Source organism: Cinclus cinclus, chromosome 14 (assembly GCF_963662255.1).
Source record: "Cinclus cinclus chromosome 14, bCinCin1.1, whole genome shotgun sequence".
NCBI classification, from domain to species: Eukaryota; Metazoa; Chordata; class Aves; order Passeriformes; family Cinclidae; genus Cinclus; species Cinclus cinclus.
Genome location: NC_085059.1, coordinates 20,425,422 through 20,439,727, shown reverse-complemented (window position 1 = coordinate 20,439,727; position 14,306 = coordinate 20,425,422).

The following is a 14,306-nucleotide window of genomic DNA, read 5'->3' as shown; positions in this document are numbered from 1 at the left end:
CTCTTATAAATTGTGGGAATGCGCTGTGGTCCATCCTCTCCTTGAAAACCACCGAGGTGCTATTTTCCTCAGAGCCCAGCACCGGGGGCAGGGGGAGACATTGCACAAATGAAAGATTTTTTTTTTCCCCTCTCATTTTTTTTCCTTCTTCCTTCTTATTTTTTTCTTCAAAAGTAGGAAACCAAATCTGAGGAGCAAATGCTGTGGGATGGGTAAACAGAGGCGAGTGCAGAAGCCTTGGGGATGAGATCATCGAGCGCCCTGGCCCGGCGCTGTTTTCCGACGGAGAAGGGCTTAACAATGGAATGGATGGGAAATGCCAGGAAAAGTTAAAGAGCTTTGGACACGAGGTCTTTGTAAAAGCTCATTATTATTAACAAACAAGTTCTCCCCATCTTCCTTCATTTTGCCCTTCAGTAAATGAGGGTTTTCGCTCTTAAATTGAATTACTTTTCATCTCAGCGTTTTAGAGCTCTCCCATGTCTGTTCTGCTGCAGCAAGCACTGCATCACACCTCCATGACTACCACCATCACCCAGTGGAAGGTGTGCCTGTCCATGGCAGAGGGTAGCACCGGATGAGCTTTAAGGTCCCTCCCATCCCAACCAATGTAATTTGTGATTCCGTGATAACCCTGAGCTGTGATCACTTCAGAGCCAAGGTTTTCCTCCTCCAGGCTGCTGGAGGTTTGCAGGAGGGCCAGTCCCACCCTCAGGCACCCAGGAGGAAAGGGCATCACCCCTTTGTGAGACAGAGCTTGTGCAAACCCTGCATCCTGAGGGAAGGATGCTCAGCCCACGCATCCCAGCTAAAACTGGAATGCACAAACTGGAACCAGGAACAGAGAGTTTTGAGGGATTTTTATGTGAAAACCTCACACATCAGGATCTCAGATGGCTTCAAGAGAAGCCACCCAGGCTCACTCCAACCAGGGCCAGCCCTGAACAGATCATCCAAGCTCCAAGTCAAGCACTGGCTACACACGGGCACATTCAGGGACTTGCAGCACCAACTTCACACGTGGAGATAAAAATACAAAAAGGTTGTAGGCTAATAAATAAAAATTCTCCCCTGGGAGGGTGGGCAGCCCTGGCACAGGGTACCCAGAGCAGCTGGGGCTGTCCCTGCATCCCTGGCAGTGCCCAAGGCCAGGCTGGACACTGGGGCTGGAGCAGCCTGGGGTGGTGAAAGGGGTGTGGAACAGGATGACCCTTAAGGTCTGTTCAATACAAACCAGTGTGGGATTCTGTGCTCTAAAATAGCGTTTCATACTAAATCCCAACAGCCAGCCCGTGGAAGGGCAGCTCAGAATAACACCTAGACATGACAAACACTGCCTAGAGCTCAGGGGAGACAAAATCTTGTCCTTTACTGTCAAAGCTCTTTCCCTGCCCTTCTCCTGAGGGAACACCACCAGCCACTGATGGGTTGAGTGGTTTCTCAAGCATTAATGGAAGGACAGAGCAGAGCAGGAGCTCCCTCAGCCTGGAGCAGTTCCGAGAGCTGGAAGTGCTCAGCAGCACCTCTGCTGCCATTTCTGCTCAGTGCACACCACCCCAGCTGTCAGCTCAGAAAACTCTGCTCCTGCTCCCTCTGGATCCCTTGGTTTCTGCACCACAGGCACTAGAAATGAAATTATTATAGTAATGATTATGCTACAACAAAAACGCTACCGCCAAAATTACATCCTTTGGAAGGAACAAGGGAGTTTAAAACCCCGAAGTGCCAACTGGGAGTGTTATAATTTGATGTTTGCACTGACTACAGGACATCTCAGCAGCCCCTTTCAACACTAATAACATCCCCCTGCTGAAGCAGCCCTGGGCTGGGGGACAGGCAGGGACCCTCCTGCCAACAAGGCTAAAAACACCAACCAAAAAAGGATTCTGAACTACAAAAAAGAGAGTGGAACCAAAACAGGGGTTTAGAGCTGTTTTGTACCACTGCAAGTGGCTGCAGAAAGAGCAGAGCATCTCCTGGGCACCAAGATGCACCCAAAGAGAGCACAGTGCCTTCATGAGAGGGGGGCCTGGAGCTGGATTTCCTGAATTTCCTGAATGTTCAGATCGAATCAATCATTACTGACATAAAGGGAACAACTCCCTGGAAGTCTCTGTGATTCCCACCTGCACTGCCATGTTCCTCAGTGGGTACCTGTGACCGCAGAGGCAGCCCCAGCACCCAGACTGGTGCAGACTGGGCAGCACTGGACTTTTCCAGCCAGGAGCCAGAGTCTCACATTGATATAAAACGCAGCAGGAAAAGGCTGCTGTGGGATGTGCTGGTGGTCCCAAAGCCCCTCTCAGGCACAGCGTCTGCTCAGGGCCATGGCAGAAGCTCGGCAGGGCTGGGGAGGCAGCGCTGACAGAGACCATGAATAAAACAATAGGTACCACTCATCGCCCCGAGGGCTTCCTCATACCGGCACCCAATTTCCCTGGAAAACAAAGAACAATTCCCTGCATCGCGTACCGATGGGTCTTGGGTTTGGTCCCCAGTACAAGCGCTCACACACAATTTCTTCTTTTACATTTTTGCCTGATGACTTGCATGACAAGCCTAATAAAAGCCGAGACAAATAGCCCAAAACACACAAAAATGTGATACTGTTTCCTATTAACATCCAAAGCACTTCAGTGACTGGAGAAATAAACTGCATTAAAACATCAGGGGAAAAAAAAAAAAAAAAAAAAAAGAAGAAGAAAACCAACCACATATGGAAAAAATATATGGATGTAAAAGGGGGGGAAAAAAAAAATATATATATATATGGAGGGTAGTGGGGCACCAGCCAGGGCTGCTCCATGGGGGCATCCCCATGGGCAGCTGCTGCAGCTTCTTCCCCAGCTGGCTCAGCACATCCAGAATCCATCCCTGCCTCCAAAACCACCACAGCAGGACCCTGGAAACCAACAGGGTCCCCACCGTGGGGTTGGGACATTCCTCCCCATCCCGGGGTGCCCACCAGGCACTGGGCGTTGAGGACAAGGTGGGCCCTGGCAGCAGAGCCCCGCACATCCCACCGCACCCTGTGGCTCATCCCCTCCTGCCCCACGGTCACATCCATCACTGCTGTGCCCCACAGAGGGCACTTTTTGGGAGCATCACCCCCCCAGCAGCAGGAGGTACCAAGGAGATCCCCCCAGCCCCCGGGGCAGGAGCAGTGCCCATCCCTCGATGAAAAATAACCCCTGAGCCACGAGGGAGAGCAGAGTGAAAATGATCGGGGCTCAGCAGCACTGAGAGGAGGTTCTGGAGAAGTTTTTCTTGGCAGCAGCCCACGGGGCTCTCGCTTCCTGCTCGGAGGGGGGACATCTCCCCCAGGGACAGCACATCCCATCCATGTCCTGTCTCCTGGCTGGAGAACAGGCTGTGCTGGCCAAAAACACGAGGAAAGCCCAAAAACTACCAACAAAACACCTCTGCTGCAACAGGAACGTGGACAGCTTTAAACCAGGGGCACTCCCCTCTCAACACATCGATGATCTGCCTGTGGGTCTGGAAAGATTTTTTTGGTCATCAAATGACCCCAGTGGCTGCGGGGAACTGGCAGCACAACTTATGATCCATACATGGACAGTTTGTATAGAAATGGGAACAACTCTTCCAGAAGCTGATAGTGCACCGAAAGAAACCTTTGCCAACCCCAATTGTGCCAAGCAGCAGCAAGAAAAATACCAGCAGGAATGGAAAAATATCTCCGTGTATTTTCCTGGGCTGCCTGCCATGGCAGAGCCCAGGCAGCCCCCCAGGTGCCTGAGGTGGCCAGGGGTGAATGTTTTGGGATCAACTTGCTGTAAGAAGCAGCCACCGGCCGAGCTGGGACAACGGGAGCCGGGCGAGTGGAAATTGGCCCCGTTCCGTGAGGCACAAGCCAGGAGCTCAACTTGAAACCACTTCCTCTACCTCCCAACAATGCACAGAGGAATTTCCACAAATCCCAAGGCTGCCCTGACTTCCATTTCTAAACTTGGAAAAAGAAATACCAGGACATTCCTTTGTTGTTCCAGCTCACTCTCTGTTTGATCTGGGGTTTTTGCTCCAGCTCAGCCAATTAAAGAATCCAAATTTTCCCTGGGGGCAGGGGGGGGAAGCACAAACCAGTAACAAACAATGCTTTTGCTTCTTTGATTTTTAACTAATTGTTTTCAAGTTGAACCAAAACCTGCCACCTCATTTGGGTCCATGTGGTTTGATGCTGAAATAGCATTCTGGCCAGAGAGACGAGTGTGACAGAGGCATTTCCAGCTGCATTCCTGCCCTCTGGAAGGAAACACCCACTGTTGCATTTCTTGAATGTGGCTATTTGGGATCACATAAGGAGCTTGAAATATAAATACCCCCATCCCAAAGCCACAGCCAGCACAGTGCCCAGCCTGGGCAGAAACACCTCAGAAACATTTCTGTTCTTATTTCCTACACATTTAATCTACTTTTCCCACATTTACAGGAATTTCTACTTCTTTTTTATTTTATTCACTCTCAATTTGAGTGGATTTGGCCTTCCCACGTGCTGTGCCACCCTATCCTGATCCCTGCCTCTGTCCTCCCTTCCTGAAGAGGTCAAGGGAGTTTCAGCAGCACTGAGTGTCAGATCCAGGTGCCAAAGCTAAGCAGGGATGAAGATCTAAAGTGTTCAAAAACCACGTGGATGGGGCACCTGGGGACATGGGCAGTGCTGGGGGAATGGTTGGACTTGATGAGCTCAGAGGTTTCCAGGCTAAGTGATTCCATGGCTTTGTCCTGATTCCCAGAGAGTGCAATTGCTAATCCCAAATCCTGGCACCAAAAATCATCCCACGGCCAAACTGCAAAGCTGGTGGAGCAAACTCCGGCCTCAAGAGCAAGGAAGCATCTCCTCTTCTGCCAGGAAGAACAAGACACAAACCTTGAACTTGAGGAGGAAGGAGCCAGTTCCTGTTGTACATCTGGAGCAATTAATCACCAGTGTAAGGAGGGAGGCTGAGATGGGAATCACAGGAGCTGGGCATGGAGAGGCAGCGTGGAGCCAGCTGGGGGGACAGAGGCAGTGAGTCCATCCCCTCACAGAGCTGCTGGCTGCACACCATGGCCCAAAACCATCACGGAGGCCAGAAGAGCTGGCCTGAACCCCCAAGAGTGGATCCAGAGTGAACACAGACCATGGTGTCCCCAGCAGCCCACAAAGGAGGTGCTGCAGTGCAGCATCAAAGCCATGCTGGGCATCATTAGGGAAATTTTCTTGTCATGCTACAACAGAAGCAAAGCTCAGACTGCTTTTGCTTTTTTTTTTTTTTTTTTTTTTTTTTTTGGTAGTATCTTATCATCCAAGAGCTCATTAGGCAGGAATTCCTCATGCTGTTTATTTTCCATTTGTCCATATGTTCCCCACAAGCTCAGCCTCATCTCTGTTTTAAGTTTATACTCAGCAGCAGTAATTGGAAAGGATGAACAAAGGCACAAAGGAAGGCAACACACACAAACAAACTGCCCAGATGTTTTGGATTCCTGCATTTCCCCAAGAAGCAGGATCCTTAACGTTTTGATCATGTCATCACAGCACAGAGCTGCAACCCAGAGTACAACTGGCTCCTCTCTCCTGACTCTTGGCCACAGAGTCAGGAATTCAAGCCACCACAAACAACCCAAATCTGCTCATCCCACAAGCGAAAGTGAAAACCTGGGATGAGCCTGATCAGCACCAATGCCTGCAGTGGGCTTGTCTCAGGGTGCATTTGGCTTTAAACTGAAACAGGACCAAGCCAAACTGCTCAATTCACACCACCTGCCCCTAACGAGGACCAAGAGCTCGCCTGCCACCCAAAGCATTATTTGGGCTGTTTGTTATTTCAGTTGTGCTTTTTATTTTTGACCCCCTGAAGTTTTATGCCAGTTAGAAAGCAATTTAAACTTAACCAAGAGAAAACAGTTTTAATAATGATAGGACAAAGGAGAACCGTTTTGAGCTGAGAGAAAAGAAGTCAGATTTAGGTCAGGTGTTAGGAAGGAACCCATCCTTGTGAGGATGGTGAGACCTGGCACAGGGTGCCCAGAGCAGCTGTGGCTGCCCCTGGATCCCTGGAAATGTCCAAGGCCAGGTTGGACACTGGGGTTGGAGCAGCCTGGGACAGTGGGAGGTGTCCCTGCCATGGCAGGGGTGGGATGGGATGAGCTTTAAGGTTCCTTCCAACCCAAACCAGGCTGGGATGCTACATAATAGAAAACTGCTTAAAGTGGTCTTTGCTTGCTAGAAAATACAGCCTTGGTTTTCAACACAGCTATTGCAAAAGACTTGGGACAACACTGAGATACTCCACAGAATAGAAAGAATTAAAATAAGAAATCCCAGCAGTGGTGCAGGGTCCAAGGAGCCATGGAGAGCCTCGACGTTGCCATTCTCCATCTTCCCTCCCATGCAGAACACGGAGTGAGAACAGGACAGAAGATTAATGAGAGGAAAAACTGTGACCACAGCAAATAGAGTGACTCATGCCCACTTCATGGTCTTCACTTCTAATCTAGAATAGTAATTTACTGCAGGACCAGATTAAATATATTCTTCCTCCTGCTGAGCCTGTGGCCATGGGGATGCAGCAGCCCACACTGGGAGCACTGGGCACTGCCTGGATGAAGCCAGCCTCACAATGACCCAAGCTCTGCATCAGCCATGCACCAGCAACACAGGAAAAGCAACACACAGCAAAGAAATCCCTCCTGCTCCCTTTGGCTCTGAAAGGAAACAGAGTCCTCCAAACGCCACCTCTGCAGGCTGGCAGGAATCAGCTGGATCCAGGGAACTAATTAAAGGGAGAGCACTAAAAGCAGACTAAAGTCTGGAAATCATGTTCTAAACTCACATTAGAATTGGAAGGGGAACTTCCCAAATGGATGGCAGAAAGCAATTTACTTCAATTAGCAGAGACATAACCAGAACAGTTGCTTATAGAAGCATTGCATCTCAAAACAAAAAAAACAAAACAAACAAAAAAAATAAATAAACACACAGCTCCCTTAATCGCATCCCTTGACATTTTGGAGCTTCCACAGCCTGCTTTAGGTGAAGTGAGATGAAAGAACCCCATTCTTTTCAAATCTCCTGCTGGGATTTGAGCCCTGTCCCAATGCAGAGAGCACACACTGGACCAGAGAGGGGAGATGGCCGAGGGGAAAAGCAGCAGGAAGAGCCTTTCTCTGCCTCCTCCTCCTCCTCCTGGCACAGCCCTGCCCGCCCGCTCCTGCTGGCAGCTGGCTCAGCCTCTGCCAACGTATGGATGAGTCATTCCCAGCAGCTTCAGGAAGCTGGGGTCTGGAAAGTTCTTCTTCCTCTCTGTTTCCAGCTGGGAGGTTTGGGGTGAGAGATCGGGTCTGATCAAAGGCTCTCACAAACCAGCAGTGCCAGGGACAAGGGGCTCTGGCACCCCTCACAGCTGACCCCACACCCCAGCTCCAGGTTTGTCACGAGTGTTTTGGGACCACTTTGTGTCCTTTGAGACACAGGTTGAGAGGACTGTAAAACTCCTCCAAGAATTCAGGAGCTATTTTGCTCCAAACAGACTAAAACCAAACACCCACACAATGCAGGAATCAAGCACAAGGGACTCATCCAGAAGTCCCAGTACAGAGTCCTGCATCCTATGCACAAGAAACACTCCCTAGGAGACATTTAAAACTGAAACACCTGCCTAGGCTGAGCAGGTTACCTATGGGACCAGGTAACCTCCTTCAGGACTGGGCAGCCCCTACAGGGCTGGGTAACCCCTGCCCAGCTCCCACTGCCCGCCCACCCACCAAACCACCCTGGCACCAGGAATCAGCACCTGGATCTTTGCTTCTCCATCCCAACTTTACTTTCTCAGTGCAAGAGCCAAGCCCTCCTCTCTCTCCTGAGGATTCGCCCTCCCAGGCGTAACCCTGAAGCCAAGGGTCAGTCTGAGAAGGGACCTGCCCAGCTCCATCAAGAATTTCACCACCCAAAGGGATAAATCCCAGTTTTCCATGTCAGCAGGACCTTGTGCTGCTCTCACTTACCTCAGGGAGCTGGGAAATCAAGAACTAACTCAGGCAAGTCCCCACACAAACCAGGAGCACATTGCACGGCAAAGGATGGTGCTGGCACAGCTTTCAGCTTTTTTGGGGTCCCAGAGCAGGGTTGGGGCACAGGGGAGAGGTTTTTCCTCTGGCTTTACCCCAGAGAAAGTTTCCACAACCTGCTGCAGGTACAGGAGCCCCAGAACAAGAAACACCCACCCAGGGCTGGGGCTTTTGGGCACCAGCACCCATTCGCAGCTGTGGGAGGGAGAGGGAGGTGATTGCAAACCCATCTCAGCTGCCCTGGGAGCACCGAGGGTGATAATTAATAATAATCCTTCCCTGGCAGGGCGGGCAGCCCTGGCACAGGTGCCCAGAGCAGCTGTGGCTGCCCCTGGATCCCTGGCAGTGCCCAAGGCCAGGGTGGACACTGGGGCTGGGACTAGCCTGGGACAGGGGAAGGTGCCCTGTGGCAGGGTGTGGAATGAAATGAGCTTTCAGGTCCCTCCCAGAATAAATAATTCCGAGATTGTGATTTTTTGGCTGCTCTGTGCTGCTGTTGGAAATGGCAGAGCCATGGCAGGAGTCTCATCTGCAGTGGCAGCGCTGCCCAAGGGACCCCAGCACGTCCCTGGAGGAGGCAGCAGGAGGGAGGCCCCAGCTCTTTGCTCCTGGCACAGCAGGATGAGCTGCTCTGGGACAGGGTGATGCTGCACAGGAGCAGCCAGGTGCCACCACCTCGCCCCCAGCCCAGGAGCTGTCTCCATCCCATGCAGGAGAGTTTGGCAAGACTTCCATCAGGGGCTGCCTTGGCATGGCAATAAACCCCCAGATGAAACCCAGGCCAGGGTAACACCCCCACATCCCTTTAATCGAGCTGCTAGGGGCTGGCAGAGTGCTGAGCACGAGCAAAGATCCCAAAAACATTGAAGTGACACAATCTGTAAATCTGTTTGGGGGATGGTCCCGAACTCCTGCTGCATCCCAGCCCTGCGAGCTTGGCCTTTGCACATCTGCAACTCCTTTGCTTTCCTTTTTACCTTTTTTTTTTTCTTTTTATTTTTTCCCTTGCCAGATCACTTTAAAGGTCCAGTTTAGGGCATAATTAGCAGAGCGCTTAAAGTGGGGAGGGCAGTGACCTTGGGGGTGGCAGGAAGCAGCAGCCGTGGGTGGCCTGGGGGGCACAGCACCCGCCCAGGAATCGGCACTGCCTTGTAAAATCCCTCCTGCATCCCCAGCACAGCCCCGGCGCCTTCATCCATGCACACAAAATGGGCATTTCGGTGCGATGGTGGCGCTGAGCTCCTGCGCCGTGGGCTGCACCGGCTCTTACACACAATGCCCCATCCTTGCTCTGTCCCACGGCACCAGGGACATCCCAAAACCGCGGCCGAGGACATCCCCAGCAGCAGGGAGCCCCCAGCAGCACCCGTGGCCGTGGCACTGTCCCCGCTGTCCCTCTGCGCTCTGGGGCTGCGTTTCCTCCAGGGCCATCTGAGCTCCCTTATCGCCACCACGACCTTTGCTGGTCACAGATTAGGGGCTGGAGCCGCTTGGATTTGTTTGATTTCTGTTGATGGTTATTAGGCAGAGGAAGTGCCAGAAGGGATTTTGACCTGGAGTTTAAACCTACTCCAATTAGAGGCACTGAGCCTTTAATTACCACGCTCAGACCACTTTGGTTAAAGCAACAACAAAAACAAACACAGAATCTGCTCAAAGATGGGCTTTTCTTCCCATGGCTCCTCTGAGCTGCCACCTACTTTTTCCCTGTGTTGTGTGACTGTGGCATGGGGCATTCTGGCTCACCAAGCCTCTCATGCTGCCTCCAGACCCAGAGGTGACACCACTGTGAGGTGACACCCACGGGCAGGTGACACCCACGGGCAGGTGACACCACTGTGAGGTGACACCCACGGACAGGTGACACCCATAGGTAGGGGACACCACTGTGAGGTGACACCCACGGACAGGGGACACCCATGGGTAGGGGACACCACTGTGAGGTGACACCCACGGACAGGTGACACCCATGGGTAGGGGACACCCTGCCCTCACCCCCTGCCCCTCACACCATCACCCAGCACCCCAAGGATGTTCCAGGGGTGATCCCTGGTGCCCAGGTGATTCTCCAGTGAAAAACACCCAAGGTTACAGTTCAGGGGCTCATTAGAGCTCACTGAGGGCTGATGGATATTTTGGAAACACTGATTTCTTACTTGGCAGAGCTTCTATTAAGTCAAGTGTTTAAAAGCAAGTCCAGGGTGCTCTTGCTCTTTGCTCCATCCACTTGGCCCTGGGACATGGACCATGTTTCATCCCCTGGCACTCACTGGCTCCCAGCACAGACCTTCCTGGTGCTCCAGAGCCTGGCACAGATCTCTGCCTTTTGCTTTATTGTTATAGTCACTATTATGAGGCTTTATCAACATATTTTAAACTTAGCAAAATATGCTTTGTGTCCACGTAAGTCCTATGATTTAAAATTACCTTCTAGGATACATCTTGTGATTGATTTTTTTTTTTACTTTGAACAGTGAATTAATCCTTGTGCTCTGATAATTTCCTTCCCTGCCTGGCTTTGGTCCATTTTACCCAAAAATCTCAGAGGGAAAACAGCCAAGGGGAAATTCTCCTTCCAAGCAGCACCCAGCCCTGAGCTGAAGTGGGATGGGGTGATAGCCCAGCTGAGCAACCAGTTGGAGCAGTGCATGGATTTGGGCATTCCCAGGACCTGGGGGGAATACAACACCCCTGCCAGTACCACACTGTGAAGTGTTTTATGTGATGAGTAACAGGTATCAGCACTAAAACAGCCCTTGTAAATGTTCCATGTTCAAGGAGGTTTTAAATAAGTTCCTTAATCCAGCTGCTACCAGGTTTGGAATATTGTGTGTATTTTCAAACACTTTGGTTTCTTTTTTGCTCCCATGGAAGTTGTGCCATCTTTTTTGAACATAAGGCAATGAAAACAAGAGTAGGTGCTATGAAAACTTAAATTCATGTAAAAATGGATTTCCTCAGCCCCCACCAGGCATGGGCTGGGCACATGGAGCCACAGCATGGATGAGTTCTGCCCCTGTTACGTTTTCTGGCCCTTTCAGCTGCTCCCTCCCAGCCCCAGGACCTCAGCAATCCCCTGGGCTATGAGAGAGAGGAGAGGAGAGGAGAGGAGAGGAGAGGAGAGGAGAGGAGAGGAGAGGAGAGGAGAGGAGAGGAGAGGAGAGGAGAGGAGAGGAGAGGAGAGGAGAGGAGAGGAGAGGAGAGGAGAGGAGAGGAGAGGAGAGGAGAGGAGAGGAGAGGAGAGGAGAGGAGAGGAGAGGAGAGGAGAGGAGAGGAGAGGAGAGGAGAGGAGAGGAGAGGAGAGGAGAGGAGAGGAGAGGAGAGGAGAGAGGGGAGAGGAGAGGAGTCAAGACAATCCAGCCCATGAATCACTTCCACTAACGAAGCCTCTGAAAATGAGTCAGTCCTCAGCTTTGTGTGGCCAAGGCACACAGGGATTAATTCACTGGAGTGTCTCTGGTGAGAAAGGACTTCTGCAGTAAAGCCAAAAGGTTTAGAGAAAACATTCCTAAATCCAGCAATATTTATCGACTTCTTGTCCATGTAACTGCATTACCCAGAGTGAGAGGGGAAATGTCCAGTTTAAGAACTGGGAGGTCTCCAGTCGAGTGGTTTTATTCCTTAGTGCAATCCTCTATTTCACATTATGCCATGGACAATTAGCACCAATATTTTCACTGGGGTTCCCTCCTACCAGAGCTGGCAGAGGAGCATAGACAATGTGCAGACCCCATTCCTTTCCTCCATGGTGCTCCTACCTCCTGCACAGACAGATCTGATTTCTTCCAGCACGAGCTTTTCTCCCTTCAGCTGAGCCTTCTCTCCTTGGCTTGCTTTTCCTTCTTCCATGGAGACTGGAAATCAGATCTCAAGATGCACTTCTTACTGGTTTGGATTGAAAGGGACCTTAAAGCCCACCCAGTGCCACCTCTGCCATGGCAGGGACACCTTCCCCTGTCCCAGGTTATTCCAAGCCCAAATGTCCAACCCGGCCTTGGGCACTACCAGGGATCCAGGGGCAGCCACAGCTGCTCTGGGAATTCTGTGCCAGGGCCTGCCCACCCTCCCAGGAACAATCCCTGCCCAGTATCCCATTTATCCCTGCCCTCTGGCACTGGGAAGCCATTCCCCCTACCCCATCACTCCTGGGGAGTCTGAGCTCTCTCCCCAGCACAGCACAGCAGCTCCACAGCACCCAAAGCCTCCATGCCCAGGCTGGCTGTCAGGAAAGGCCAGAGGTATTTACTTGGTCACTGCAGGTGACCACAGCCCTGCCACTTCTGTGGTGTGAAGTGGCTGAGCTGTCACAGACCCAAAACAAGTATTTGAGCCTGGAGTCAGTGTGAACCCACACCAAACACAGCGTGGCTTCTCCAGACCCTGTCACCCACCCGTCCCTCCCCACGCTCCCAGGGTCTGTCTGTGCAGGAACATGGAGCTGGAGGTGTCTGCAGCTTCAGGCCACTGCAGGAGGAGGAACAGGAATGCCAAATATTCCAGTTCTCTGGATATTCAAGCCCAAATAAGGCCCAGATAATAGGAGAACAAACATGAGGCTGATCGACCAAGTTTGGGCAAATGTAATTGAGAGTTTCCCAATGCTGCAGATTTTGCCTTGTAGGATAAAATTCCTGTGTTCACTTATTCCTGTTTAAAGAGGAATCTGTGGAACTTCTATCAATCTCTGTCAGCCCCCAACTGCTTGTTTGTGGGAACTGTGCATTTGAAAAGTTCAGCTGGGAACCAAAACCAGTTTCATGGTAAGTCAGGTTAAGTCATGAAACTACCAAAAAATCCAACAAATCCCCCAAAATGGAATCACCATTTCCTGACAGGCTTGATTGCAAAAAAGATGGACACCCTGGAGATTTGTGTTACGCCTTCCACGCACAGTGATGGAATGCCCCCAGATAATCTGTGTTTGTCATCAATAACCAGGTGCAATGACACATCAAAACTCAATTAAACATTCTCCTACAGCAACAATTGCTACAGAAGTGACATTTATTGACATTCTGCTGTATTTACAGGTTGAACATAGTAAAACTCCAAAGTGAATGACCACTTGGCAGAAAGCACAGGAGTGCACATTAAACCTACATTTCCAATGCATCAGAGTCTCTGCTAACACAATTTATAAAAGCAAGAATTACAGGTATGTTAGGAATTATCTCAAAAGTCCCAAGCCAAAGAAAAAAAAAAAGCCTTTGTTCTGCAATATGCATTTTATACAAAGTTGCAACATGACCTTTCAGTTTTACACTACAGACTTGTTCTGTGAAAACCCCTGGAGAGCCCAAAAAGTTGGTGATGAGAAAGGAAAGGATACTACAACACCGAGAATAAAGACTGTTAAAAGTTAATACTTGTGCCACCTCTGAATTCCCAATGCCACCTCGGAGTCTGGACTGCAGCACCTCTTTTCCTCCACAGGTGCTGGGGGATGGCAGGAGCACAGGCACCCCTGCTGCCACCTCAGCTCGAGTCACCCTGCACTGCCAGCACAGCAGGATGGGACATGGAGAACGGGGAGGGACAGGACAGGGATGGACACCGAGTACAGGGATGGACAGGGACAGGAGAGGGACAGACAGGGAGGGGACAGGGACAGGACAGGGATGGACAGGACAGCCCACACACTGTTCAGAACAGGGTGTCACACACTGCACAGAGCAGTGTCACAGTGTCACCCTCTGCACAGAACAGTGTCACAGTGTCACACTGCACAGAGCAGTGTCACACTGCACAGAACAGTGTCACAGTGTCACCCTCTGCACAGAACAGTGTCACAGTGTCACACTGCACAGAGCAGTGTCACACTGCACAGAACAGTGTCACAGTGTCACCCTCTGCACAGAACAGTGTCACAGTGTCACACTGCACAGAGCAGTGTCACACTGCACAGAACAGTGTCACAGTGTCACCCTCTGCACAGAACAGTGTCACAGTGTCACACTGCACAGAGCAGTGTCACACTGCACAGAGCAGTGTCACAGTGTCACACTGCACAGAACAGTGTCACACACTGCACAGAGCAGTGTCACAGTGTCACACTGCACAGAACAGTGTCACACACTGCACAGAGCAGTGTCACAGTGTCACACTGCACAGAGCAGTGTCACACTGCACAGAACAGTGTCACAGTGTCACCCTCTGCACAGAACAGTGTCACAGTGTCACACTGCACAGAGCAGTGTCACACTGCACAGAACAGTGTCACAGTGTCACCCTCTGCA